The sequence below is a fragment of the Monodelphis domestica genome, chromosome 3 (assembly GCF_027887165.1).
Source record: "Monodelphis domestica isolate mMonDom1 chromosome 3, mMonDom1.pri, whole genome shotgun sequence".
Taxonomy (NCBI): domain Eukaryota; kingdom Metazoa; phylum Chordata; class Mammalia; order Didelphimorphia; family Didelphidae; genus Monodelphis; species Monodelphis domestica.
In genome coordinates this window covers 321,218,351-321,245,416 of record NC_077229.1, presented here as the reverse complement: position 1 = coordinate 321,245,416, position 27,066 = coordinate 321,218,351, and the positions used below count along the sequence as shown (strand labels likewise).

The 27,066-nt window shown below is 39.2% G+C and overlaps 1 protein-coding gene across 43 annotated transcripts in view; it reads left to right on the top strand.

Annotated features, from left to right (window-relative positions):
* NCOA2 (nuclear receptor coactivator 2) overlaps positions 1–27,066 on the top strand; it is a 442,178-nt gene that overhangs the window by 133,492 nt on the left and 281,620 nt on the right. For 6 of the 43 annotated variants that reach the window (XM_056824064.1, XM_056824080.1, XM_056824072.1 and 3 more), the window contains exon 1: positions 8,638–8,774. The exons of 9 other annotated variants lie outside the window; for them this stretch is intronic. The gene's annotated coding sequence lies outside the window, so the exon portion shown is untranslated. Of the gene's footprint in view, positions 1–8,632; positions 8,775–9,014; positions 9,366–9,759; positions 10,488–27,066 lie in introns of those variants that run through there. 28 more of the 43 variants (XM_056824065.1, XM_056824087.1, XM_056824068.1 and 25 more) reach the window with 13 other exon arrangements.

Here is a 27,066-nt window from a genome sequence, read left to right as displayed (position 1 = left end):
CAACACATACTTATAGAGGAGCACCGATATAGTAGCTGTATGATCCTGGGCAAGTCACTGAGCCTCAGTTTCATCTGTAAAACATGGTTAATAATAGTTGTGCTGTCTCCTTCACAGAGTGGTTATGAGGCAGGTCCTTTATAAAAGTGATGTTTATATACTCTGAGTTGTTCTTAGTGAGATGTGAGTTTTTGGTAGTTTAAGACATTAAATCTTCAAGAAGCTATAATTTCACGGGACCATTTCTTCTAGTGATGCTTCCTATGATGTCTCTATATTTTAGTGGATTGGCTTTGAGAACTGCTGCAGCTGTCCTTTACCCAACCTGGTGACCAGGCTCCTGTACTTAATTCTTACTCGGATTACTATAATGGCCTCCTCATTGGTGTCTCTGCTTTAGGTCTCTCCCCTGTCCAATCCATTCATACCGAGCTGCCAGTGATATTCCTAAAGCACAAGTCTGACCATGTCATTCTCCTGCTTGAAGAGTTCCAGTTTCTCCTATGGGCTAGGATACAGCACATATTTTTCCTCTGGCATTTAAAGTCCATCATAATCTGACTCTGGGACAGCAAGGTAGCACAGAAGATAAGAGTGTAGGGCCCAGAGTCAGGAAGACTAATCATCCTGAGTTCAAAATTTGGCCTCAGACACTCTGGCTATATGGCCCTGGGCAAGTCACTTAACCCTATTGACCTCAGTTTCCTTTTCTGTAAAATGAGTGAGAGAAGGCAATAGCAAACTGCTCCAGAATCTTTGCGAAGAAAACCCCAAATGGGGTCCCAAAGAGCCAGACATGCTTGAAGAAAGACTGAACATATTAGAAGAGATATCCTAAAGTATGAATAATTGTGGTTAACCTGTATATTGACAACAGCTGGATTTAGAGCTAGAGAAACTAGTTCAAATCCATCCTAGGTTTTTAATCTACATGACTTTTGGCAAAGTCATTAACTTCTTTTGAGTCTTGGTTTTCCTCATTTATAAAAAGAAAGGATTGATAGAGGTCAGGCTTTCCCATTCTCACATTCATTTGCTTATTAACAAAACTACCATGCTAGTGTCCAGAGACAACGTTAATTATTGTAAATGAAATTATGACTCGAAAGTCCAAGGAACTTAAAAAGAGGAAAGTAAAAAAGGTATACAATGTACAATAGCAATCAAGTATTTGGGCAGGTAATTTATTCTTACAAAAAAAGGAATGCTAAGCATAAAAATAAACACTGTACATTAATAGAATGATCAAAACAGAATTTGTTTATAATCAGCTGAGGCTAATATTTAAACCTTATCTGAACATAAATCAGTTTTGCAATGCTGCTAATTAGCCATGTTACATTTCACCTAGGCTTGGTTTTGTCCAAACCACTCCTAATACTTGTGTTCTGGTAAAAAGTCAATCTTGTTAGTGGCCAGTCCCTAGGAGGAAGAAGCTTCTCAGCTATCAGCTATTGTAGCCTGGGGATCTTGGAGCTGCCGCATTTAACAAGCCTCCCTGGCTATTTGGAATCACAAGGTAAACTGCTGAGGAAAGGAAAGGAAAGGAAATTTGCAAAGGAAGGGATAAACTGGGGCCCAGGTGCAAACTTGCATGGTTGCTCCCCCCATTCCATAAGGAGCTGGCATCTTATGGGGGGCAGAGTCTAGCCTATGGCCTTACCCATAGGTCTCTAGACAGAGTGCACTATTTATCATGCAGAAGAACCCAAGCCCAAAGCTTGAGGACGAAAACTGCCCTGTTGAGTTATAGCCCTTTCTCCTTTGCTGCTGTCACTGGGCTAGGGGAGGACTAAGGAACCACACGTTTCCATGTCACTCTAAAATGCCAAGTTCTTTCAGCACTGGGCCACCACATGGCCAGAAGTAGCCAGGAAGTTAGTCAGCATGCAGAAGCCCAAGCAGTGAGTCACTAGGTCTTTAGAGTCCCCAGAAGTTTCTGGGGGAGTTCTGGGCTCATGCTCCATGGAATATCCCCTATAGATCTACTCAGTTTCCACTCTATTGCTGAACTCACAAACTATTAAAATATTTCAGAGAATGGAGATCAGGTTAAGCTCATAGGGTCATGAAAAAGTGGATGTATTTGAGCTGTATCTTGAAAAATGAATAGATTTGAAAAGAAGTCTATTCATGGAAAGGAGAGGTTAGTTGGCAAGGCATTCTAGGTGGGTTGGACACCACAAGCAAAAGGGCAAGGGGTCTAAGGGACAGTAAAACAGTATATCAGAGGTATAGGGTTCTAGTCCAGAAGGAGTGGAAGATGATGCTGGAAAAATAGGTCAGGGCCAGTCTGCCAAGAGCCTTAACCAGACTTTTTAGATGATGCTGTAGGCACCAGAGTGATTTTAAGCTGCTCTATTGAGTGGGAAGAAACAAAATGAAAATGAAGTTTTAGGAAGATAAATTTGGTAGGGTTCTTCAGGAGAGCCTGAATCCAGGAGAAACAGAAACTGTGGAGATCAGTTTGGAGGCTATTGAAGTGCCAGTGTGTGGGGTAAGGCCTTGAACTAGGTTGGTGGCTTCAAGAATGGAAAAGCAGGGACACTAAGAGAGGTAAAATTTTTTTAATGACCGGATTATGGGGAAGAGTAAAGGGATGAAGAAAAGGGTGGGGTAGGAAATAACTCAGAAGTTTTGAGACTTGGATAATAATAAGCTGCCATTTATATTGTCATTCAGTCCAACTCTTTATGACCTTATTTGGGATTTTCTTGGCCAAAATACTGGGATGGTTTGCCATTTCCTTCTCCAGCTCATTTTATAGTTGAACTGAGACAAACAAGGGTAAGTGACTTGCCCAGGGTCACATAGCTAGTAAATGTAAGAGGTGAAATTTAAATTTATGATTCAAAGTCCAACATTACTATGTTAGAGTATTTCCTGATCTTTTTATTAATTAAAAAAATATTTTAAAAGTCAGGAGAGAAGATCAAGTTTAGAAGAGTAGTTTGCTTAGAGCTACTGAACTTCATGTAATTGAAGTAATTCAAACAAAAATAACCATCTGGAAATGTGGAACTAAAGCTAGAGGTCAAAGTTGAAAGTCTAGATTTTAGGATAATCTATTAAAAGTGAAGGTTGAAGGTGTATGATTAGATGAGATATTCCAAATACTTAAGGATCTTTGAGAGAAAAAAAAGGGAATTAGACAGAGCCGAGGAATAGTAGAAAAGACAAAAATTCAATCACCAGGTTGTTTTTATTAGAAAGATGTCAAACAACTGATTTGACTTAAAAAAAAAACAAACCTTACATAACTGAATTTTTTTAAATGAAAAGACTGGTGTTTTGTGTCATAGGAGACATAGCCAAAGAGGAGAAAAGCCTACTAGAATAGAAAATATCTCATGTAAATTAATTTATAAATTATTTTCTAATAGCATATTTTCCATTTTAATATTCTCCTCCCCCTTCATTAGAACTAGATGGGTAGGCCTTGCATTTCTTGAGCCTTTGGTTTGGGATTAACCTGTTTTCTTCCTACCAGTTCCTTCATGTATAATCTTCTAGGTCATTTCACTTACTCCATTATTTTTCATTACTGCTTGTCAATAAGTTTTTCTTTTACTTGTTTGTCTCTTTGTACACTTGTTCCATAGTCATTCATTTTTCTACTGAATTAGTTTGTCAGTGAGCCAATAAATATTAATTGCCTACTGCTAGGTGCTCAACAATGAAAATTCAAAGAAAGCCAAAGATTCCTTCCTGCCTTCAAGGAGTTTACCATCTAAAAGGAAAAGATAAGATACAAAATGGAAGGTGTGTGTGTGTGTGTGTGTGTGTGTGTGTGTGTGTGTGTGTGTGTGTGTGTGTGTGTGTGTGTGTGCTCAGTGCTTGACTTGAGGGAAGTCTAAAAGTCTAAAAAGTCTAAAGAAGTGTAGCCAGCTGGGAAATGGAGAGAAGATTGTTCTGGGCTCCTTCCTTAAAACTGAGGATCTAGGAACTCTACATCCTCCCCAATTAGAGAGAGGGAGGGGCCCCAAAGGTAAAAGGTAACTGATGAGGTGTGTCTCAGGGTTGAAGTGATTTCAAAAGATGAAGACTTTCCTGGGACTTGAATGGGAAGTGTGGGGGGGGTGTCATTTCATTGGGTGTATTGTGTGCATCTTGTCAATATTCCCAGCCCCATGCCTTTGCTTCCCTTTCTCTTTGCTAACATTATTAATGGCCATAGTAGACCACTTTTACATGGCACTTGCCTCTCAACATTCTGTGAGATAGGTTGTAGTTGTATTATTATTTGACTTAGAGTGAGGGTTGCCAGTTAAGCTATGTGGCTAGGCTCTTATAAAGAAAGGTGGCTCTGTCAGAATTCAAACCCAGGGCTTCTGATTTCAACTCTAGTATTCTTTTCTACACCATTCTGTCAACTATTTGACTACTTCTAGGTTGGTCTTCTTGCATTCATCACATACAACTGGGTCTCAATTAATGTCAATAATGAATCTTGTGAAGTGGTTGCATTTTTGAATTTGTACTGCATTATTTCCATTGGGTTGGAACCAGTTGCCATAGTTTATGATGACATGATGACAGCTTCCAAAAGTGTGAATTTGAATATATGCTGGACTTAGCTGTATTCCCTATTCATCATATTCTCTACTGAAGAAAATTCCCGCCCCCTTATCTCTTGACTTCTGTTTTTTGAGCTCTGATGCAGTTCTTTATCAGTGAGATTGATAATTGTGGCCAGAGCTAGTAAAGTTACTGTTAGGCTTGTGAACCATTCTTGTGTCTTAAGGATGGTTTTGGGGGTCTGGGGAGGGGTTTAGCCCAAAAGGAGGTGGGAGTAGAGGATATGAGAAGTTTTAAAAGGGAATAATAGAATAGGTTTGGTGCTAAGGAGGACCCTCAAATGGTACAAGAGGGAAAAATACACAGGTAAAAAGAACAAGGCATATTCCAAACATGATCATATTTCCTTATGCCTCATAATTCTCACAGTACAATGGATTAATGTTTATGGTTCCTTTTTCCATATTGCTGTCATTTCCCAACATCTCTCCACTCTAACAGAACCTTTTCTTGTAACAAAATACAGCTAAGGAAAAGAGCCAAACATTGGTTATTTCAGACATATTTTTGCCTTCTCTATCAAAAGGCAGGAGGCATATGCTTTCACCACTTGTCCTTTGAAGTAATGTTTAGTCACTTCATTGATCAATTTTGAAGTCTTTAGTGTTGTTTTCTTTTAGGGTCACACATTTAAAACTAAAAGGAACCTCAGAGGCTATCTAGTTCAAACTCCTTATTTCAAAGATGAAGAAACAAGGACCTTGGGAAGTTAAATAACTTTGCCTAAGGTCACACAGGTAGAAAGGTCACACAGGTAGTAAGTACTCTGTGTACTACCTGTGTGACCTGCCAATGTGTCACTGACCTCAAAGCCACTGTTCTTTCCCCTAGACCAGCACTGGTGAACCTTTTAGAGATTGTGTGCCCAAAGGATACTTTCAAGGTGCCTATGAGTCTCCTCACTCCTCCCCCCCTCCCCCATCATTAGCTCAGACAGTAGAGGAAGTGCTTGCATTGAGTGGCTGGGCATGTAAACATTGTCTCCAGGTGTGGTGGAGAGGGGGCACAGAGCAGCCCCTTCTGGCATCCTGGGGCATGTGTGCTATGTCTTCTCCAACACAGCTGGATCATACTACCTGTAGAATTGTTATCCTGCTTTGGCAGTTCTGATCAGACAAGTCTTTGCCAGGTATTATTACTCCTATTTTACAAATGAAGAAACTAAAGCACAAATTTATAGGACTTCTCAGGATTATGAAGCAAGTAACCCACTTTTCCTGACTCTCGCCAGACCACACTACATAAGTTACTTCTTAAGTTTAAATATTTCATTTTTTCCCAATTACATGTAATGACAGTATTTATTTTATTTTTATTATCATGCAAAACACTTCCATATTGGCCATTGTTGTAAAAACATACATACAAATATAATCAAAACTCCAAAATAAAACTATAAATACATTGAAGTCAAAGATAATATGCTCTGATCCACAGCAATTGGATTCCTATAGCTCTTTCTCTGGAGGTGGATAGCATTCTTTGTCATAAGTCTTTCAGAATTGTTCCAGATCGATGTATTGCTGAGTAGCCAAGTTTTCACACTTGATCATCACATAATATTGCTGTTACTGTGTACAATGTTCTCTTAGTTCTGCTTATTTTGCTTTGCATCAGTTCCTACAGAAGTAATTTACCTCTTAAAAAAAAAAGGATTGAAGCCTTTTGAGGCTTAAAAACAATAATCCTTAAGTTATTTCTCAATATCTTTTCTCCATAGTATCTTCCCTTGAAGAAAAATAGCAGTCATCCATTTGTCAGGGCATTGGATAATCAGCATCCATAGCCCCTCATCTCTGAATGGAGAGTGTGTTGTCTCATATTACCTGTGGAACCAGTTAGTAATTTCATTATTTTAGATGCTTTTTAATATTTTTTAATTTATTACTGCCATTGTGTTTAAAATTTTTGATTCTTTATTTTAAATCTTTGTCTTCCAATGTTTCTCTGAATTCCTCATATTACTTGTCTTAAAGCATATTATAACAGGATTCTTTTATATACCATAATTTATTCAGCCATTCACCAATTAATGGGGAACTGACTTTCCAATTTTCATTACTACAAAAAGTGGTGTTATGAATATTTTGGCATGTATGAAATTTTGGAAACATATAGTCATAAGATTGTTCAAATTGTTAGTGACTTAAATGTGCCCTGAACATGTAAACTGAAATTTTCTTACAATAAAACTAATCACCATTACCTAATGGTGACAAGAGTTCAGAGTATAGCAATATGCCAGTATCACCACTATCCATGTTTCATGGATTGCCATGAATTAGAAAAAAACAACAACCATCACCAGGTGGCCAGTCTATTGGTACCTAGGTTATTCTTCTGAAAACAGACTCCATCTGTTACCAGAGCCTTTCCAGCTTGGTAGGATCTGCCAGAGTTTACATTCTGCTGGCACAGCCTTTGAGAACCCAGGGTCACTCCCAGGCCACAATGAGGCACTGGAGAATGTAGAATTACCACAGGACTAGGATTGCTGGAAGTAGGCAGGCTCTGGGTAGGAAAATTGAGGTATTTAATCTTTTTGTCATGTCCTGCTTTGGCAATCTGGTGTAGCCTACTCCTTAGAATATTTGTGCTCTACTTAATAATTGAAGGAAATGTTCAATTCCAATTAAATGTTAGGGAAAAATTGTTTTGAATCTAACTTCTTGTACCCTTGGTTAAGACCCTCTGTTCTTGGAAATGTATCTTTTCTTCAAGGGTCACCAAAGGAACCTTATTTGGCTTGTCTGTGAGTGTCCCACTTTAGTTCTCACCATTCTGAGCTTCTAGAGAAGTGCCCAGGATTCTTCATAAAAAGCATGAAAATTTACAACACAACAAACCTGATGCCCCCTAGGGTTCCTCTCCCCACGACCCCCAAGCCAGTTAGGACAATCTTTTAGCTATGATTTAAATTAAAAGGTGCCAGTCCATTCACTGCACAAGAAAACTCAGAGGTACCTAGTGCCCCTTCTAGGTTCTTCCTTGACCTCTATTTAGCTGTTTTCAGTTTCTATCTTTCTTTACCTTCCTACTTATGGTTAAATAATTTAGTAGATTTCCATATGAAAACCCTGGTGGTTGTGCTAGCTCAGTTCAGGTGGTGGGTGGTTAAATGCTCAGTTTTTGTTTTGTTTTTGCTTTACCCTAATCTGGTGGACTGAACTTCTATTGAAGTTGGCCTCTCCTTTGCTTCCTTCCCCAGCTTTTTTTTTTTTTTTTTTTGCTAAAATGCACGTGCAATTGGGAAGACTCTCTTTTGGAGATGATGAGATGGGAAAGGGTCGTGGCAGCCCAAGGATGTATAGAGGAGGGTTGGCAGGAAGAAGATGGGGGGGGGGGGCACTGAGAGGTTCTGCCAGTGGAATCGATGTTTGGCCCACAAGTGATACAGCCACCCATTTCAAAGGGCCTGAATTACCAAATCTAACGTTTTCTCCATGGGTTGTAGCAACACCCTAACTAGACAGCAGCCCTGAAGTTGCCCATTGTCTTCTAATTGCCATGCAGGCCCTTCCTTAGTTCTCCCTCTCTCTTCTATTTTTTTTTGGCACTGCTTTTTGCCTGGCCGCGGGGTCATCTCTTCACACTATCAGAAGCCCACAGGATCGGCCACCCTTTCTCAGTCCCGTTCTGCGTCCCTCCCCCTTCCCCCTCGCCACCAGCCTTACGCTGCATTTGCCTCCCCCCAACCCTCCCCGGTAGACTTGGCCGCTTCGGACACGTCGACCCTCTCCTGCCCCTTGCCCCCCAAGCCCGGCGATTCCAGTGCCCCTTCTGCCACCTTTGCCCCCTCGCATGGGCGATGTTGCGGAGCTGAGGGAGGAGGGAGGGGAGGGGGAGGGAAGTTTCCTCCTCTCGTCCTTCCCCCAGTGACAGGACTTGGCTGCTGCTCCTGCGCCTGTAGTGGGGGGGAGGAGGAGGAGGAGGAGGAGGAGGAAAGAGGAGGAGGGAGGGAGGGGCTGGCGGCCTTACGGTGCCCCCTCCTCGGCTCACTTGCTCGCTGTCTCCCTCTCTCTGTAAGTGAAGAGAGGAGGAGGAGGGGAGTCGGGGGGAGGATCTCCATTGAAATAAACAACCAGGCAGCAGTTATTAACACGGGAACATGGCGGCCACAGCCTCCGCTCCAGCCGGGAAGGTCAGCGCTGTAGGCAGCCGCCACCTGATTGACTGACTGACCCACCGACTGTCCGGTAAATGCACCTTCCCGGCGGCGGGGGGTGGGGGTGAAGGGGAGGTGCACCATCCCCATCCCCATCTGTGGCGGCGGGGGAGCCCCTGGGAGAGCCATCCGCCCGCCGGTTGCGCGTCTCCTGCTCTCTCCTCTTCCTTGCTCGCCTCGTCTGGGCGGGTGTAGTGCGTGGGGCCCCCGTGGGGTTGCTGCATCCCAGGAAGCTGCGGAGTTAGGGAGTTTTTGTTTTTGGTTGGAGACCGGGGAGGGGGGAGTTCCTGGTAGAGAAAGGAAGGTTCTCCCCACCCCCCTGCACACACATACACACACACGCGCGCGCACACACATGCACTCCCACATATGCACACACACGCGCGCACCTCCCTCCTGTGAACTGGGACAGCGAGTCCCAGAGCGAAAGGCGGGGGGAGCGGCCCCAGCTCGGGAGAGGGGGCGGCGGCGGGGCTGCGAGGGGGAAGCCGCAGCCCCGGGAGAGAAGGAAGAAGAGAGGGAAGGAGGTTCGCGCCTGGGAGGAGGCACCGGGCACTACTGCACGCCGTAATCGGTGGGCAGAGGGAGCTGGAAAAGACGGGAGCCCCGGGGGATGAGGGAGGTGAGATCGCGGAATGGGCTGGCCGGGCGGGTGGGGGAGCCGTCGGGGCGCCGGCGAGGACTCGGGAGAACTGCACCGGGAGGTGTGTAGGGGAAGCCAGGGGTCAGACCGGGGGGCGAGGTCGGGACGCTCTGCCCGGCAGGGGATTGGAGGGAAGGTGAGGCAAGGTTACATGGAGAAGTTGCACCTCGGGGTGGGGGAAGAGGCCGTGGAGCCAGCGGGGAGGAGGGGAAGCTGGAGCACAGGGAGGCTGGAGAGATGGCAAGGGGGAGTGGGTTGGGCTGGGTGAGGGGAGCTCTCCCGATGTACGATGGCAGCTGAGGAAGGAGACAGATGCCCTGTGCTCGCACCCGAGCCCAGCTCGCGCCCTACACTTAACTTTCTGGGTCGGAGCTGGTGGGCTGGCAGCGGGCGCGCCGGGGCCGGGGGCGGCGGCGGCGGCCTGAGAAGGTTCCGGGTTGGCTCGCCAGCGCCCCCTCCCCCTGGTCCTCTGCTTCCCTCCCTTCTCCACGCCCCTGGAGTGACTGGCCTCCGGGCCCCAGGCGGGAAGCGGGGAGGGGCCCTCACCCACACCCCGCCCAGCGCCGGGGGCTCGGCTCTCTCTCTGGGTCGCGGCTGGGGAGGGGCCTGAGCCGCCGGCCTAGTGCTCCCGCCCCTTGGCCATCTCTCCTCCCCCTCCTATTTCTCCTCCCCGAGTCCCGGAGGCGCCTCTCCTCGGATCGGGGGTGGGGCCGGTCTCTGGGTTGATGGCCCCGCCCTCTTTCCCTCCGCCCCTCTGGTTTCCGGGGCCTGTGGGATGCGGGGACCGGAGCCGCCGGCTGTACTGTATGTATGTAGCTCCTTCCTCTGGGCCTTGGGGTTGAGCTGTGATTGCCTTTCCTCATGCACAGCCCCGCCGCTGGGGCAACTTTTTTATTCCGGAGACTCAGACCTGACCACCGACAGACTGACGAACGGACGGACTGACTGACGGACAGACCAACCAACCTCCCTCCTCCTTTAATCTCAATCCCACTCCACCTCCCTCGCTGCCTTCCCCTCCCATCGACCCGGATCGCGCTGTGTCTGAGTGATGGGGCAGCTAGCCAGTCGGAGGAGGGGAATCTGACTGACCGGGTTTTGGTAAGCCAATCGCAGGAGTGGGAGGAGGGAAGGGGCGGGGTTTTCTTTGAGCCTGTTAAAGAGGAGTTGCCTTGGGGCGGGGAGCTATGGAGACGCCAGCTAGAGCCTTCTTGCTCCTCTCCCAGACCAGGCGCCCTACCCTGGCTCTTGTGTTCCTAGCTTTAGCGACAGAGCCCCCTTGTCTTGGGAAAAGGGGTTCGCGTGTGCGAAGCTGAGTGTGCTGCTCTTGGTTAAAGGCATGGGTGCCTTACAATTGTATGATGAAATCTTAAGTCACTTTGGGATGAGGCATCGTTTTTTTGAGGCAAATGTCTAAAATGACATGTTGTGAGGATGCTCTTTATGGGAGAGGTTTTGGATCTGGACTCTCCCTGGATCCTCAAGGGTTCTGTTTATCGACCTGCGTTATATTTCCTAGCAATGCCAGCATATGATCATTGAAACCAGACTTTAAGAGTATTTTGGTATTTAAAAAGCTGTTGGTTATAGGTTTAGGTCAAGATTATCCTAGAAACACAAAGTGAAAAATATTACTACTTTTTCGTGAATCTTAACTTGTTTAATTAGACTTCCAGTTTCCAAAATTTGCCTGAACCTTGGTTATGTGGGGATGAAGCAGAAAATATAGAAGATTGTGGTTTATGGTATGCATTTTCTTTGGCTTCTTGGGTAAACAGAATGTAGTTAGAAACTAAAGCATCACTGTGTGAAACATAAAAGCTTTGGTATTTAAGCTGGTCAAAGAATATTTGTGTGTAGGGGGAGTTTTGAGTAAAATGTAGTTTGACAAATTACTCCCACAATCTTTAAGAAAAGATTCTTAAAAACAAATCTTTTAAAATAGCTTTCTCCTTAAACACTGTTAAAATGTAGATCGAGTGGGTGCTTCCCTAGTTTAAGCAGGGTGAGAGACAACTTTCATGGTGTGATTGTTTGTCAAATAAATGACTTAGTGACTTTTTAAGGGAGAGAGAGAATAGTGGGTCTTATTCTCTATACAGAACACAGGTTACCCTGCAGAAATAACAGTCTTTAAAAAAAGACAGCAGCTGCTGCAATGCTTGGTCTCTTGTGCTCTTGTTCTTTGTTGGTGAGGTTAGTGGCACATTGGTTGAAACTGTATTCTTGTTCTCAACTGGAGTTTGTGAAGACTTTTAATCCCAAATTTCAGGAGTTCAGAGAGTGTATAAAATTAGGTCAAGAATAAATTTATTTTGTGATTAGATTCCTTTAATTTTACTTGAAGACATTCTTTAAAAGTTTTATATTTATATTTTAGTTACCTTTTCTCATTAAACTTTACCATGAAAGAATTGAAGCAAAGCTACAGCTAAAAATAAGGAAAAATACTTGCTAAATTCTATTAATGATACCATTTTATTAGTCCAGTTTCAAATGCAGAGCAAATAACCTAGTGCAATTTTTGCATTTATGTGGAAAAGGTTAGGTCTATTTTGTTTCAGTTTGTTACTTTACATTTTATTGATAGAATAGTTCTTTTCCCTGATTTATAGTTTGGTTTTACTTGCCAACTGCTTACAATAGTGGAGAGCAATCTATAGTATTGCTTCAAATTTATCAACAATCTCCCCCATCCTCCCAACAGTTAATTTAGTTACAGATGGTCACTGACATGTGCCCTCCTCTTTCTTTTTGTATGTTCAAGAATAACACACTATTGTGTTTGATTCACTACGACAATCCTTGAAAATGTTCTCATATTCCTTGTGGCTAATAGAGAGGCAAGTCCCTTAATGCCTAGTTGGGGGGAAGGAACTCTTGAACATATGGAGACATCCAGAAAAGATGTGCATCGTCAGCTGTGATTCCATTGTGTGCTCTTAGACAGGATCTGAACCTTTTTTTCTCCTGGGAATTTGAATCTTAACAGGAGTTCTTTGACTTAAGATGTCAAGATACTGAAGCCAAGGGTAGGAGATATTTCACAAATAATGCGTTTTAATATTTTTCTGAATGCTTTGCATTTTTAACTCTTGTGTTCAGGAAAAATTTCTTTTGCATTGCTTTGAGTAGCATCTACTGAAAATATAACCTCAAATTGTCAAATGGTGCTATGGGCAAATGATAAGTGTGGATAAAGGGATAATATTTGACTTAAACTAGTATTTTTTTATGGCTGTCTACTAACCTCAGTAAACTTGAGGAGCTTCAGGAATGTTTCTGTTACACACCCCATATTTAAGGATTCAATAGCTTAGCTATTTCCTGTCACATCAGCTTGAAATGTGACATATAATTCAGCAGCCTGAATTTTAAAAAATTGTCAGTGTATATGAGGTTTATCAGCAATTCTTTTGAGTGTTCCTTAGTTTTGGTGAAAAAAAAGCTTGTTTAAAACAATTTTTTTGCTGGAAGTTTACTAAAAGGTTAAAAAAACACGAGGGTTTTAGTGAAATTGCCTCTTTTTTGATATTTAGAACTTTATTGTGAGAAAGAAATTTTAAACACCAGATGCCAAGAGCTATGATTAGCATTTGAACAATGACTACTTTTTCCTTTCAATGTTAGGTTTGTTAATGTGAGTTTTGTATGTCAGTTTTTAATCTTCATTTTAATGCATTATTAATTTAGAAAATTTAGCAGATTTTGGATGTTATTTTACCACCAGAAATAACTAGTTCTCATTTTTAAGGCAAGATAATCATTACATGTAATATTTTACAACATAAGCCTACAGAGATATACAAAGATTATAACTAGGATCTTTTCCCCTAGTGGTATAATGATAAGACTGTATTTACATGCCAATTATGGAAGCCATTTCAGGAAAAGCAGGACAAAATCTTTCCTTTTTTCATACCTTTTAATGTGATCTTGAGCTGATTTGACTGCTTTGCCCACTTTACCTTTTTCTGAATGATAGAAAATGTTCTTCCCCAGGACAAAAATTAACCTTTATTGGTTTGTTTATATTTTTAAAGCTCTCTTAAAGGGGTTATGTTTTGCCTAGTATAATGTGAAATATCAAGTCCTATTTATTACATTACTTTTGGATCAATCTGTGAAATCTATTCTTGTAAAAAACTCAATGTGGGCCCTGAAATTTAGAAAATGTAAAGATATAGAATATTTTATAGAGTTTTCTAGACTTTATTTTCTAATAGGGAGTAGAATTTAGCTCTTTTTTTGAAAATCTAGTATTATCTTACTAGCTGTTGTAATGCTGACAAAACTGGTTGTGAGAAGTTGTTAGGAGTTAAATATCGGTTGATAATATAACTGGAAATTGGAAGTAAGTTATACTTTGCACCTTTAGACTAAAGATCACATTTTTTTTGTTGACAAATGACAAAAATTTTTGGTTTCTGATTGTATAGTGAGAACAATGATATTCCCAGGGAAGTGATCAGGAAATACCTGGATCAATAATTCCTGAAGGGAGATTAAGAATTGAGTGGGAACAGTAACTAGTGCAGAATTCCCTTTTAGATATTGTTGAAGTACAAGAGACAAGAGTCCAAATTTTAAGGAAAATATATCAAACCCAAAGTTCATAGCCATTATTAATTTGCTGCTATTTGCAGATTTTGGAGGAAGAAAAGAGGGGGAAAAGCTATTTTCTGACAAATATAGTAGAGAATTGAGGCAGTTAACTGAGGTAGGGTTTTGCAGAAAATTCAGGCAAAAGGTTTTTGTTCCTTTGGTGAGAGGATTTGTCTGTAATGTTGTTTCCCCTCCCAAATCTTTGAATTCCTTCTCATCTTTTAAAAACTGTCTCAAAATGCTACCTCCTTGATTTTTGCACTCATGGTCACTCTTCTGTAAAGATCTTATTACCCTCACTCACTCACAAAACAATTTTACAACTTTCTAATGGTCTCCTTATATATAATTTTCTATTTGTTTTATGTATTTATTTATTTTTTTATGTTTTATGTTATATGTTTTATGTTAATACATAAGCTCTGTTAAAGCAGGAATTATGTTTTTGAAACTTTGGGCCTTCCACAGAGCTTTGCTAAAATAGTTGCTTGGCATACAATTGGTGCATACTAAATGTTTCTCTTTTTTGAAACCTTTACCTTTTGTTTTAGGATTGAAACTAAGTATCAGTACCAAGGTAGACAAATTGTAAGGGTTGGACAGATCGATTAAGTAGTTTGCCCAGAGTTTTGAGGTTAAGTGACTTGTCCAGAGACACAGAGCTAAATGTCTGAGGCCAAATTTGAATCCAGGACCTACTATTTCCAGGCTTGGCTGTCAAACCACTGAGCCAGCTAGCTGCCCCACCAAATGCTTCTTTCTTTCTTTTTAAATAACCCTTACCTTGCTTCTAAGGCAAAAGGGTGGTAAGGGCTAGGCAGTGGGGGTTAAGTGACTTGCTCAGGGTCACACAGCTAGGAAGTGTCTGAGGTCATATTTGAACTCCCATCTCTGGGCCTGGCTTTGAATCTAATGAGCCACTTAGCTGCCTGACCCCCCACCCCCAAATGTTTCTTAAAGGACTGAATGTTTGAGATCTTATCTGAACAAGGAAGATAACAGTCCACATGGGGCTTTATTAGTTGTCTCTAAAGAAGAAAAGGTGACTTGATTCCAAGAGGTGTGTGGTCAGCTTAATTGGAGGGTAGGAAGATGAATGGGTAGTATCTCCTCTTGACAGCCCTTTATGGAGTCTGTTTCCAATATAAGTATACCTACCCTTCACTCAGTTTAGTCTAGAACTCCTTGCCTTCCTCCTTCTGAACTAGGCTTTGGGCTCTCCCAGCAGTTAAAAACTAATCTGGATCTGGTATCTATAGCAGCAACTATGTAGATAGCATTGGGAAATTATTGGCCATTTTCCACCCTCCTTTTTTCTTCCCCATTATATCATCTCCCTCCACCTACACCCCCCCCCCCCCCCCCATGCTCATCAGATTATTGTTGTTTGTTTTTAGATAATAGGGATGCATGATGAAAAAGAAAAAGGTTTGGAGACCACTTATCTAGACACCTAGAGGATCAGAGGACATCAAAACCAATTTATGATACTTTACTTTGTTTCATAGTGTTGGTCTTTTAGGAAGTCTTTTTTGTTTCTGTTTGTGTTTGTATTTGCTTCAATGGGTGATATTCTCAGCTTTTTGTTTTGTTTTGTTTTTTTACTTTGCTATTCATATCCTGGAGCTATATTATACTGGGGAGCCTACAATGGCTATCTAGTTTCAGACCCCGATTTTTTTTTTTAACTCTTTACCTTTTTAGGATCAACACTGTATATTGAATACTGTCACACTGCTAGGAAATGTCTGAAGTCAGATTTGAACCTAGAACCTCTTGTCTCTAGGCCTGGCTGTCAATCCACTGAACCACCCATCTTCTCCCAGACCCCAACTATTTTTAACCCTGACCGTCTTCCTGCCACATTGCTTTGCTCCCTTCGTGGTCCCTTGTAACTATCAAGGATAACTTGACAGTTGGTTGGCTGTGCCTCTATTCCTCATTCCTGTGACTTCCTAGACCAAAACAAATCTAACCTGGCTACCAATATCTCTTTCTATTAGAATGCAAGGACTGACTTTTTTTTGTATTTTGTACTTAATTCACTTTGTACTTAATGCACAATTCCTGGTACAGAGTAAGAATTTAGTATTTAATCATTTCTTCTTAGTAGATATCTAGCTATATGAAACTGATGTTAATAGGAGAAACAATATAATTGGTTTTATTTTTGCTTGATTTATTTGGATGAATGAATGAAAAGTCACTCAAAATCATGAAAAGCTCTTACTGTGTCAAATGACTAGTAAGAGCTGGAGATAGAAAAGAGACAAAGTGAGACCATGAGACAGGTCTCAAGGAACTCATATTCTCCATAGCTCATAGGGAGAGACAAAACATGAGATCAGGTCCAGGACAAATAGAAAGGACCAGAGAAATTTAGAACTCAGTGGTAGATGGTAAAGTCCAATGGTCTCATCTGTGCAAAATAAGTAGCCCTGTCTCTTGCCTATAGGATATCAGAAGTAGACAGAGTAAAAAAGTAAGATGAAAGGAAGGCGAGGACAAAGCGTGACTGCCTTGATTCTAAAATTTGTTTTCCAATGAAAACACAAATCTATTGAAGCTATCTTAATTGTATAATTAAAAAAAGTTTTGATTTTGATTCAAGTTGTGGTATGTTTTTCTTCAGAATTATTTTGCTTATGTTTTTTCTTCTGCATCTTAGAATTAGATTCACATTTGAATAGATTACCCTTAAAACTTACTAAAATTGAATGTTTTTTGCTATAACTTATTTTGGGATTTTGAAATCAGGATGACTTTTGGATGTCCTTTGTTCAGATCTCTTAGTTTTAGGGGACTATCCCTTTCATGAGTCTACCTATTGTGGATTTTAATTGTTCATCATACAGGCTGCACCAGAATGGGGTGGAAGGCCCATCAGGATCCTTTCTCTTGGAGTATCAACCTTTGTGGTATATTTTGTTTATCTATATCCTGAACCTTAGCTTATAATGTATAATATTTAGTACTACAAAGAGGCTTTAAATTTTACAGGATGTATGCCCTTAAAAGGAAGATTCTTTTAAGAGAGTCTAAGAATTATGAACTTCTAAGGAATTTTCAAAATTTGATAGTTACTCAGGAAGAAGAGAAAAAAGCAAGTGCAGAAAAAAATTAAATAGGGTCCTCAGTCTACTTGTACAGGGCATAAAACTGAATATATGCAACACCTGTACAGATTTCATCTGAAAAACTAGAATAGTAGTCCCCTTAAGTCTTAACCCAATAACAATTAGGAAGTTCTTCCTTGCACTTTTGATGTTGAAAAGTTAAAATCAGAACCATAGTATAGTGTGTTAATTTGGTCTTTTGCTATGAAGTGATAGTAAGGTAATAAGTGACATAAAAAATTATGTGATTTAGCTACAAAAGTAAGTAAAGATTTATGTAATAATTACTTTGCAGTTTGGGGTAGGAAACGTATAACTTTATTCTTTAGTAGAGAACAGAAGACTTGGTTGAGTTAGACATTGTACTCTCAAGAAGAGGTTGGTCAATGTATTAATTGACCTCTGCTTCTGCTCTATTACTCAGTGTGGAATTCCTTTGCCTACTCAATTGTTTGCAGTGAGTTTCTAGTGAATCGTTTGGCCTAAACTTTAATAGGAATCAGTTCACTATTTTAATTTTCGGATTTCAGGAGAATGAAGATCTGTTGCCATAGAAAGAAAAGTGTTATTTATTTAAATAAGCTCATTAGAACTATAATTACAAAGACTTGGGCTCAGTTCATAATACATTATTGATGGCTGCTATTCATGCTGATGACCACCTTGCATTCATCCCAGGTACCTGTCAAGTGAGAATTACCTTTTCTGGCTTACTTTGACATCATTAGGGCTAATAAAATGAATCTATTTTCCTCAGTGCTATTTTCCAGGTATATTTGGCCAGGTGGACTATATGTCATTTCTTTGGTTAATTTTTTTGAGCAATTAAACATTAAAATACTTTCCTTATTCCTGTTGAACTAAGATTTGAAACACAAGTATAAAATTGATAAAAAGGTTATCTTTTCTCTGACTTCTCTTTTTAGATAATGTGCTATTGTAGTGTGAGGTGGATTTGGATTTGAAAGATCTGAATTCTAGTCCCAGTTCGGCCACTTACTGATCTTGGGCAAATAAATGGCCTATTCTTTCTGGGGTCTCACTTTTCTACTCTTTAAAATGGAAATGATGGAGACAGTCAGATGGTTCAGTGGATTGAGAGCCAGGCCTAGAGACAGGAGGTCCAGGTTCAAATTTGGCCTCAGACACTTCCTAACTGTTACCCTGGGCAAGTCACTTAACCCCCATTGCCTAATTATATCTCTTCTGCCTTAGAAGACAGAAGGTAAGGCCTTAAAAAAACAACAAAAAACCGGAGATGATAATACTGGCTTTTCCAGGCAACTGATTAGTGTTTCCTAAACCTTAAATACTATGTAAATATCAGTTATTAACTGTAAGAGCTTTATTTTTTTTTGTTACTGTTGTCAAGAAAAATGGTAATTAATGTATCATCACAAATAGAACCAATAACTTACCTCTATAGAAATGTCTGAGGTCTCCAGAGTTAAATACAAAAGGAGACTTTAGACAATTACTTGGATAATTAAAGTTATATGTAAGTTAAACCTTATTCACCTTTTACTCTTTGAAATTACAAATTTTGCAGATGCAATTGTATCTGATACCTTTCCTCATACCATGATGAAGACATCAATTCTGTTTCTTTCCTTGAGTAGGGAAAGTCTTTCCTTTTTCCTGCTTTTCTTCTCTTCTTTTATCCTTCCCTTATGCCTCTAAGAGAACATGGTGGTTGTTGTCTTACTCTTGTTTGGGAAAGAGTAGGAAAATTAATTCTCATTTTTAGTTAATATCACCATACTTTGTCAAGTTTGACAAAGATCTAATCCTTGGCTCACTCATCATACAATTTTGGTACATGAAAAGCTTTTATTTGGTCAATCACCATTCACTTAATAAGCCTATAGGTTGAGTACAGAAAGCTAACATAGGTTTAATCTATTAATTTCCTGATTATTGTTGTTTGCTAGACAACTATGTATCCCAGCAGACACTGGCATTGCTATTCGTTATTTAAAGTGCCTTATGTTCTCTTCTACTTAAAGATATGGTTACAAACTGCATAGTTGTACCTGGACAAAGATATCTGGGAAAAGGCCAGTTGTTTGAAATAACAAGAACAGTATAAAAATAGGAAAAAACAAGAGTTCATAGTGTGAAAGTAGTTTTAGACTGGTGAATACTATAACCAGATTGCTAAGACTTTTGGAATCCCTGCTTCTATAGAATTTTTGGCAATGTGTGTTATATTTTACCTTTCTGTAATTTTGAGTATAGGATCTTAGAAATTATATCATTAGAGGTAGAAGGGAACTTTGAGGTCATCTGGGTTAGTACCCCCTCCCTCTTCATTTTTCAGAAATGAGGAAACTGAGATCCACATAGTGTTAGTGTTATTATTTTAAATAGTCTCAATGTTAGCCTTTTTAGCATGATTTTTAAAATCAGAAAATAATATTCCTTAAAATATTTTAAGACTGATTTAAAAAGTTCATTTTATTGTGTGTAGGGCCTCAAATATTCCCTTGAACAGCATTGGTAAACCTTTTTGAAATCATGTGCCTAAACTGTGTAACTTCTAGCTGCTTATGAGCTCCCAGAGAATTGAGGGAGAAGGTACTCACATTGGACAGCTGGACAGGGGAGTGGGGCATGCAAAAAATGTCCTCAGGCATTCTAGAGAGGGGGAATGGAGTAGCCCCTTCCATGTCACTGGGGCACACTTGCCACACCTGCCAACAGGGCCCTAGATCAACAAAAATTTCATCATCACATGGAAAGAGCAAGATTACCTCAATAGACATTTGTTTTTATATTCGACTTTAATTCATTGCTTTTCTTTTAATTTTTTCCTGTCTCATCACTGAATACATGTGCTGATAAATATACCGGATGATGATTTTCATGTTATTTCATTGTAACGTTGGAAAATAGAATCATAGATTTAGAGATGGAAGGGATTATAGCCATTTGATTCAAATTCACTCATAAGGAAATTGAGGCCCAGAGAGGTTAAGGGATTTGCCCAGAATCATACAGGTCAAAAATTAAATTGGAAGTTAAACTCTGGTTCATAGATTCTGTCTAGTACTCCCATTGCAAATCACCCCCCCCCCCCCCCACACACACACACTTCTGAAGGTATTTCTGTGGTATTATCACTAACCAGAAAATCCAACAACATATTTGGTAGATTCCTGGACTTGGAATGAGAAGATCTGGATTAAGTTCTGATTCTGCTACTTTGCCATGTGGACAAAGCACTTAGTTTCTGAGCTTCGATTTTCTTACTGGTTAAATTGAGACAGTTGTACATTCTACATTATGAGGTTATTTTAAGGCTCAAATGAGATGATTAATGTACGTAAGGGTTTTTTTAAACTTTTAATCTCTATAAAGTGAGAGCCACGATCATCTTTAGCAAGGTTAGTATTAGAAACAAAACCAGAATTTGCCCAATTCTGGTGCAAAACCAAGGTTTAGCCTTATCTTGGAATATTGTGTACTTCTTATGACCTCACTTCAAAAAAAATCTTCCAAGGAACAATAGAAAGACTTTTTAAAGGGACAGGGGACCTCCATTTGAGTTTAGAAGGTTTGTCTAAGTCAATAGATGATGGATTGACAGAGGAATAGGTTAGGAATTGAAAAAGAATATTGCAGGGGAGCATGTTTTGAAGTTTCATTTAATGAAAACAACTATATCTTTCCATAACATTTCTTGATGCCGACTATCAGAAGCAGCCCTACTGCTAAATGGCAAGTGTCCAATTCCATAAACATGGGTATGATCTGTGTATGGAGTATGATCTGTGTATGGAACAATTTCCTGAACATTATTATTATTACAGTGTAGTTTTATGATTTATAGTTATCATATATAAATTTTAAGCTCTGTAGGCAAACAAAGGAAAGAGAACCATAGTGGCATGAGGCCTGGATTTAAAATCTGAGGAGCTGGGTTTTTTTAAAGCTAGTAACAATAGTAACAACTACCATGTATTATTTTAAGGCTTGTCAGTTATCTTGCATAAATTAGATCTCATTTAATCCTCAAAAGCTCTTGAGTTAGGTACTACAGGTATTAGTGTTCTCATTTTACAGAAAGAGTTTAAATGACTTACCCATAGTCTTAACAGGGAATAAAATGGGAGTTGAATCTATATATTCTTGACTTTAAGGCATCAGTTCTATTCCTTTGCTACTTACTAGCTTTGTGACCTTGGACAAGTAAATTAACCTATTAGCATCAGTATTTGTATCTGAAAAACGAGGAAAACCAGGTAATTCTATAAGGTTCCTTCTAGTTCTAAATCTATGATCATATGAAATTTTGACAATCTGCCACATAATGCGAACTGGTTAACAGAGAGAGAGAGGGAGAAGGAGAGGGCAAGTGGTGATACAAAGGAAAAGGAGTTGAGATGTATAGCAGTGTGTATAACAGGGAGGGAGCCAGAACTACTTGTCATTTCTTCTTGACTTTTCCTTCTCTGTATCTTTGCCTGAAATGCTACTCATTTTGAGATATTGACGTCTTTCCTTTTCTTTAAGGCTTAATTCAGATGCCATTTCTTTTGTACAACCTTTTTTGATCCTATTCTTCCTCCATCTCTCTCTTCTCCATCTTTTTCTCAGCTTCTCTCCCCCGCCCCTCCCTGATTTTATTTGCTTTTTGCTTTGCATCTCAACCATTAGGGTGAAATCTTTGTATCCTCCAAGCCTGGCTCTGGCTTTGAACATAATAGTTGCTAATAAATGTTTGTTGAATAGCTAAATAGGCATGGTCTTATAGGGATGGTGGTAATGGTGGTGGTAACTCTCCTACAGTGTTTTCTGGGAGAAAAAGCTTTCAAAGCAAAATTAAAAAGGGTATGTGCATTTGGTGACTCTGCCAACTCCTTTTCTGTTTATCTGAAATTGTCCTTTCCTTCAATATTTGATAATAAAGTGGCCCTTACTGGTAAAGCCAGTGCCTCTCTCTATATGCTCTTGAGCCCATCTCTTTCCTGCTTCTCCAGCAGATAACCCCTATTATCTTTACCATCTTCCTGTTTCAAAATGCCATTCTCTCCGATTCTGAAAAACTCTTTGCTAGATTACCATCAGATCCCTTTTTTGGTTAAATTTATAGAATAAGTGGATTGTCTTCTTACACAAATCTATACAATCTAACTTTTATAATACCCTCCCTACTTTACTGAAGCTGCACTCTTCAGAGTTATCAATGATTTTTAAATTGCTAAATATGTTGACCTTTCTTCAGTCATCTTCTTGACTGTCCTGATGATTTTTATTTCCCAATTGCATTTGGTAATATTGGCCATCCTCTCCTGAGTTTTTATGACACTGTTTTCTTGTAGTTGTCTTATTTGTACTTCTGAATCTCTTTTGCTGGCTTAATCATCCATCCTTCCTCTGCGTAACTTGGGGTTTTTCCCAAGGCTCTTTCCCTCTATTTCCCCCCTCCCCTTCCCCCCTTCTAGTTTCCATGGTGATATTTTCTCTTATTTGTCTAATTCCTTATACTCCTTTGCTGGCTCCTGTATTATCCCCTCCCCCACTCTACAATTGTGCATTTTTCCAAGTCTCTTTCTTGGGCCTTCTTTCCTTATCTTTTTTCCTTTTCTTTTTCCTCTTCTTTCCCTTCCTCCTTCTTCATCAGTTACTTATGAACAGGACACATCCATCATCATCATCACCATCATGAAAATAGCTAACATTAGACCTACTATGTGCCAAGCATCATGCCAAGTAAGCTTACACAACTTTGTGTCATTTGATCCTCACAACCCTGGAGGTAGATGCTAAAATTATCATTTTCTAGGTGAGGAAGCTAAGGTAAACAGAAGTGACTTGCCTAAGTTTACATGACTAGTAAGTGTCTGAGACTGAATTTGAATGCAGATCTTCCTGACTCCAGGCCCATATTACTACCCATTATAATTGAATCTATATATCTTGTTTAGCTTTTCCTCTTCAATCTCAAATTACTAACTTTCTTTAGACATTTCAAACTAGATATTCTGGAGATAGCCCAAACTCAACATATCCAAAACAGAATTATTTATTTTCCCCTTAAAATCCATATCTCATGTAGATTTCTAGATTTCTTCTTGAAGGCACCACCATTTTTTAAGCTATTCAATCATTTCCCAAATTTTGCTATTTCCACTCTATCTTAACACATAGTGTTCTAGTTTTTTGACCCTCATCTCATCTCCTCTTAACTCCTAAATGGCCTCTTAGTTGACTTCTCTACCTTAAATGTCTTCCTACTCCAAAGGACATTCTTCACCCTACTGCCAAAATAATTTTACTTAACTACAGATATGACTGTCATTTCTTTACTCAGTTTGCTCTGTTTTTCTTTTGTCTCTGGTGAAATAGAAACTCTTGACTTGACTTAATTTTTTTTTTCTTTTTAAACCCATACCTTGTGTCTTGGCTTGGTTCCCAGGCAGAAGAGTAGTAAGGGCTAGGCAATAGGGGTTGAGTGACTTGCCCAGGGTCATACAACTGGGAAATCTGATTTGACTTTAAAAGCCCTTTCCAAACTGACTCAAACCTACTTTTCCTACCTTATTTATATTCCTTTTCATGCATTCTTTAGACCATTCTTTAAACTGGCATTCATTCTGTTCCTCATTCAAGTCTCCTTTATTTGAGCCTTTACATTGATTCTTCTCTGGGCTTGTAATACATTCTTTTTCTTCACCTCTGCCTCATAAAATCCCTGGCATCCTAGCTCAAGCACCACCTTTTGCATGATATTTTTCTTAATCCCCCTATCCCCTATTGCATGGGTGCCTTTCCTCCTTAACTTTATTTTGTATTTTGTATATAACTGTAACTTGTATTTAGTATTTGTCTTATGTATATTTGTATAACTACATGACCTCTCCCTTGATAGTTAGGTTTAAACTCTTGAGGGTAGGGATTGTTTAATTCTTTGTATCCTACTGGGTCGTAGCACAGACACTTTATAAATGTGTGTTGAATGATTGAAATATATCTATGGGACCTGCAGTATGTTGGTATATTACTTGAATTATTTAGGTAATTTCATAATTCCTCTCCATTAATATGTAATGCAGGAATTTTTAACCTGTAATCTGTGAGCTTGTATTTTTTTAAAATACCTTGGAAATTTTTAATAAAATTGATTTTCTTTGAAATCTGTGTATTTTATTTTGAGCATTTTATTATATTCTAAGAAGGGGTCCATGTCACGCAAAAAGATTAGCTACCAATTTAATGATTGGGATATTTTTCTTTCTTTAGCACTGTGACATCATCCAGTTTTCCAATTTTAAATATTATTTTAGACTGACACCTGTGAATCATCAGTGATTCACAGACTGGTTCTTACCATGGTATTTGAGAACTTGAAGTATGAGATTCCAATCTAGATTATTTTAATTTAAAATTTTGGGCCTATTTCTCACCATTCCCCAATTCACATTTAACCTCAGCCAAAGTAACCCACTTCTTGATATCTGTACCCCTACCACACACACACTCTTTCTCTTTCTCTCCCCCTACCTCCTTCTCTCCTTTGTGTCTTTGCTTATAGTCTTTCCATTATCAGGTCTGATCATTGCCACTTCTTTGCTCAAGAATCTTTGGTAGTTTTCTGGTGCCTTTAGATTAAATCATAAACGCCTAATCTGACCTTTCTAAATTTAATTCACATTTCTATCCTTTGAGCCAAAACTTGATGTTTTCCTGAATTTGGCATTTCATCTCCTCCTTTGGTGCCTTTTCTGGGTAAATGCCATTTCCTGGAATGGATCCTTCCATTCCTTTCCCTCTTAGAAGTCTTTAGCTTCTTTCATCATTCAAATCAAATGATGATACCTCATACTGGAATCCTTTCCTGGTTGCTCTAGTTGTTCTTTCCTTCTTGCAGTTACCTTTTATTTGTCTCCTCCAACAGAAAGTTAGTTTTTTGAGGACAGAGACTATTTTGTGCTTTTATTTCCAGGCCCCAATATGGTCTTCACAAATAATAGTGTAGGACCTTAACAAGTGTTTGACTTTAACAACTGTTTGTTGTATTGAAATAGTGTATCTCTTCACCTGGTTCTCCCATGCTCCAATGCTAATAACACTTATAATGTACTGTCTAATTGAAATTGCTTGTGTGCATTTCTAGTTCATAAATATCAAAAGTGCAAGAATTGTATTTTCTACAGTTTTGTATAATTCACAGTACCTTTGACATGGAAAGATAAACTTCATTGGCCAAATGAATGCTATTAAATGTAGAATCTTTCATATTGGGAAAATCTTTTGCCATAAACAAAGACTGTCAGGTTCAAAAGATTTTTTATAAGCCTTGAAGGATCACACATTTATTTTCTGAATTAGCTTCTTAGCTGTGAAAAGTAGAATGAGCAAAGAATACATTAGATAGACCTCATGCAAACTGGACTTTGTGCTTGAAAGCCAGATTGATATTGAGATCAAATAGTTGAAACTAGTAGTAGGCAAGGTAGGTATGACATTTATTATTAGTTTTACTTAATAAGACATTCCATAACTAGAAAATTCTTTTTTTCTTAAATAAGTCAAGGCAAGACAAAGAATGTGCTAAATAGTAACATTGTCTCATTTGTAAAATGAACTGGAAAAAGTAGGGCCCAACTACTTCTTTGACAAGAAAATCCAAAAGGGATCACATAAAGAGTTGGACACCACTGAAGCAGTATTTCATTGTATACTATGCTGTGGGTATATAAAAGTGGGTACAGTAGCCATCCATGATCCTTGGCTGCTTCTTGAAGTTCATAATCTTCTCTGTCTGCTACATTAAAGATTATACTCTGGTAGCAGTTATTACACAATCCAGAATCCATTTGTATCATAATGTAAGATATTTTATAAATTCTTCAATGTGAGGAGACAGTTCTTTGAAACAGAATCCAATATATAAAAAGAAGTCAAATTTAGTGGTTTCCACTAACTCCCAAACATGAAGATTTAGCATTTAGCTTTGTAACTCTTTGCTAAAAATTGAGTATCCTTTGGGTCTAGGCCTATTAGGAACACCAGGTTTTTCTTAGCATCCTATTTTGACATTGTGGTGAAAAGAGCGATTAACAATCTCAGTTTATAGTAGAAAGAGGAGAAAAGGGCAAAGAAAACCTTGGGGAAATACAGTAGCTCTGGAAAGGTAATAAAACAACACCAAACCTGAAAAAAGAACTGTATCAGGCTTGGCACTTTAAATACTCCCTTTGAAGAGGTGATAAAAAAAAAAAGAGAATGAAAGCATCACTTGAAGGGCAGATATCTCAATGGGAAAATAATGAAATTTTACAAATACCCAAAGAACAAAGACTTCTACAGTCAACATATTATATAAATGTGGCAACAGCTATAAAAAAATAGGTCAACCTCTAAATTACTATTCCTTAGAGTAACTTCTTTTTGTACAATTATTTTATTTGCAAAATAAGATACCTGTATAAAAGCAGTGTTTTATATTTTCTCATCTGTTCAATGAGGCAGTTGGACTAAATGATTTCTAAGATATGACTCAATATTATATGATTGTTTTAATTAAGTCAGACAGTAGAAGGCCCTATTAGGTTGGAAACTGGAGTGGTTCTTATAGGACTCTTGTGTTTTCGAATTGTTGGGGGAGTGTGATAGCATGTGTCTTTAGCCCTTAGTTGATATTAGCTTCATTAATAAGGCACTGAGATTATATGATATTCCTCATCTCTAAAGAAAGAAATTACTTCTATGTTTTAGGAAGTTTATTGACTGGAACATTGGTTCCTAGGTTATTTTGACCAAGGACACTCTTGACATAATACTAAATTGTTTATCCTTTTCTATTTATATACTAGAGTTTTTCCAAAGGTATTATTAGGTAATGGCCTGTAAATCTGTAAGCTCTAAACATACACTAGAGTATTATTAATAATGATTATTACATGGTAAGGTTATTAGCATTTAATAGTACCTTAGAATTAGCTTGACTTTAT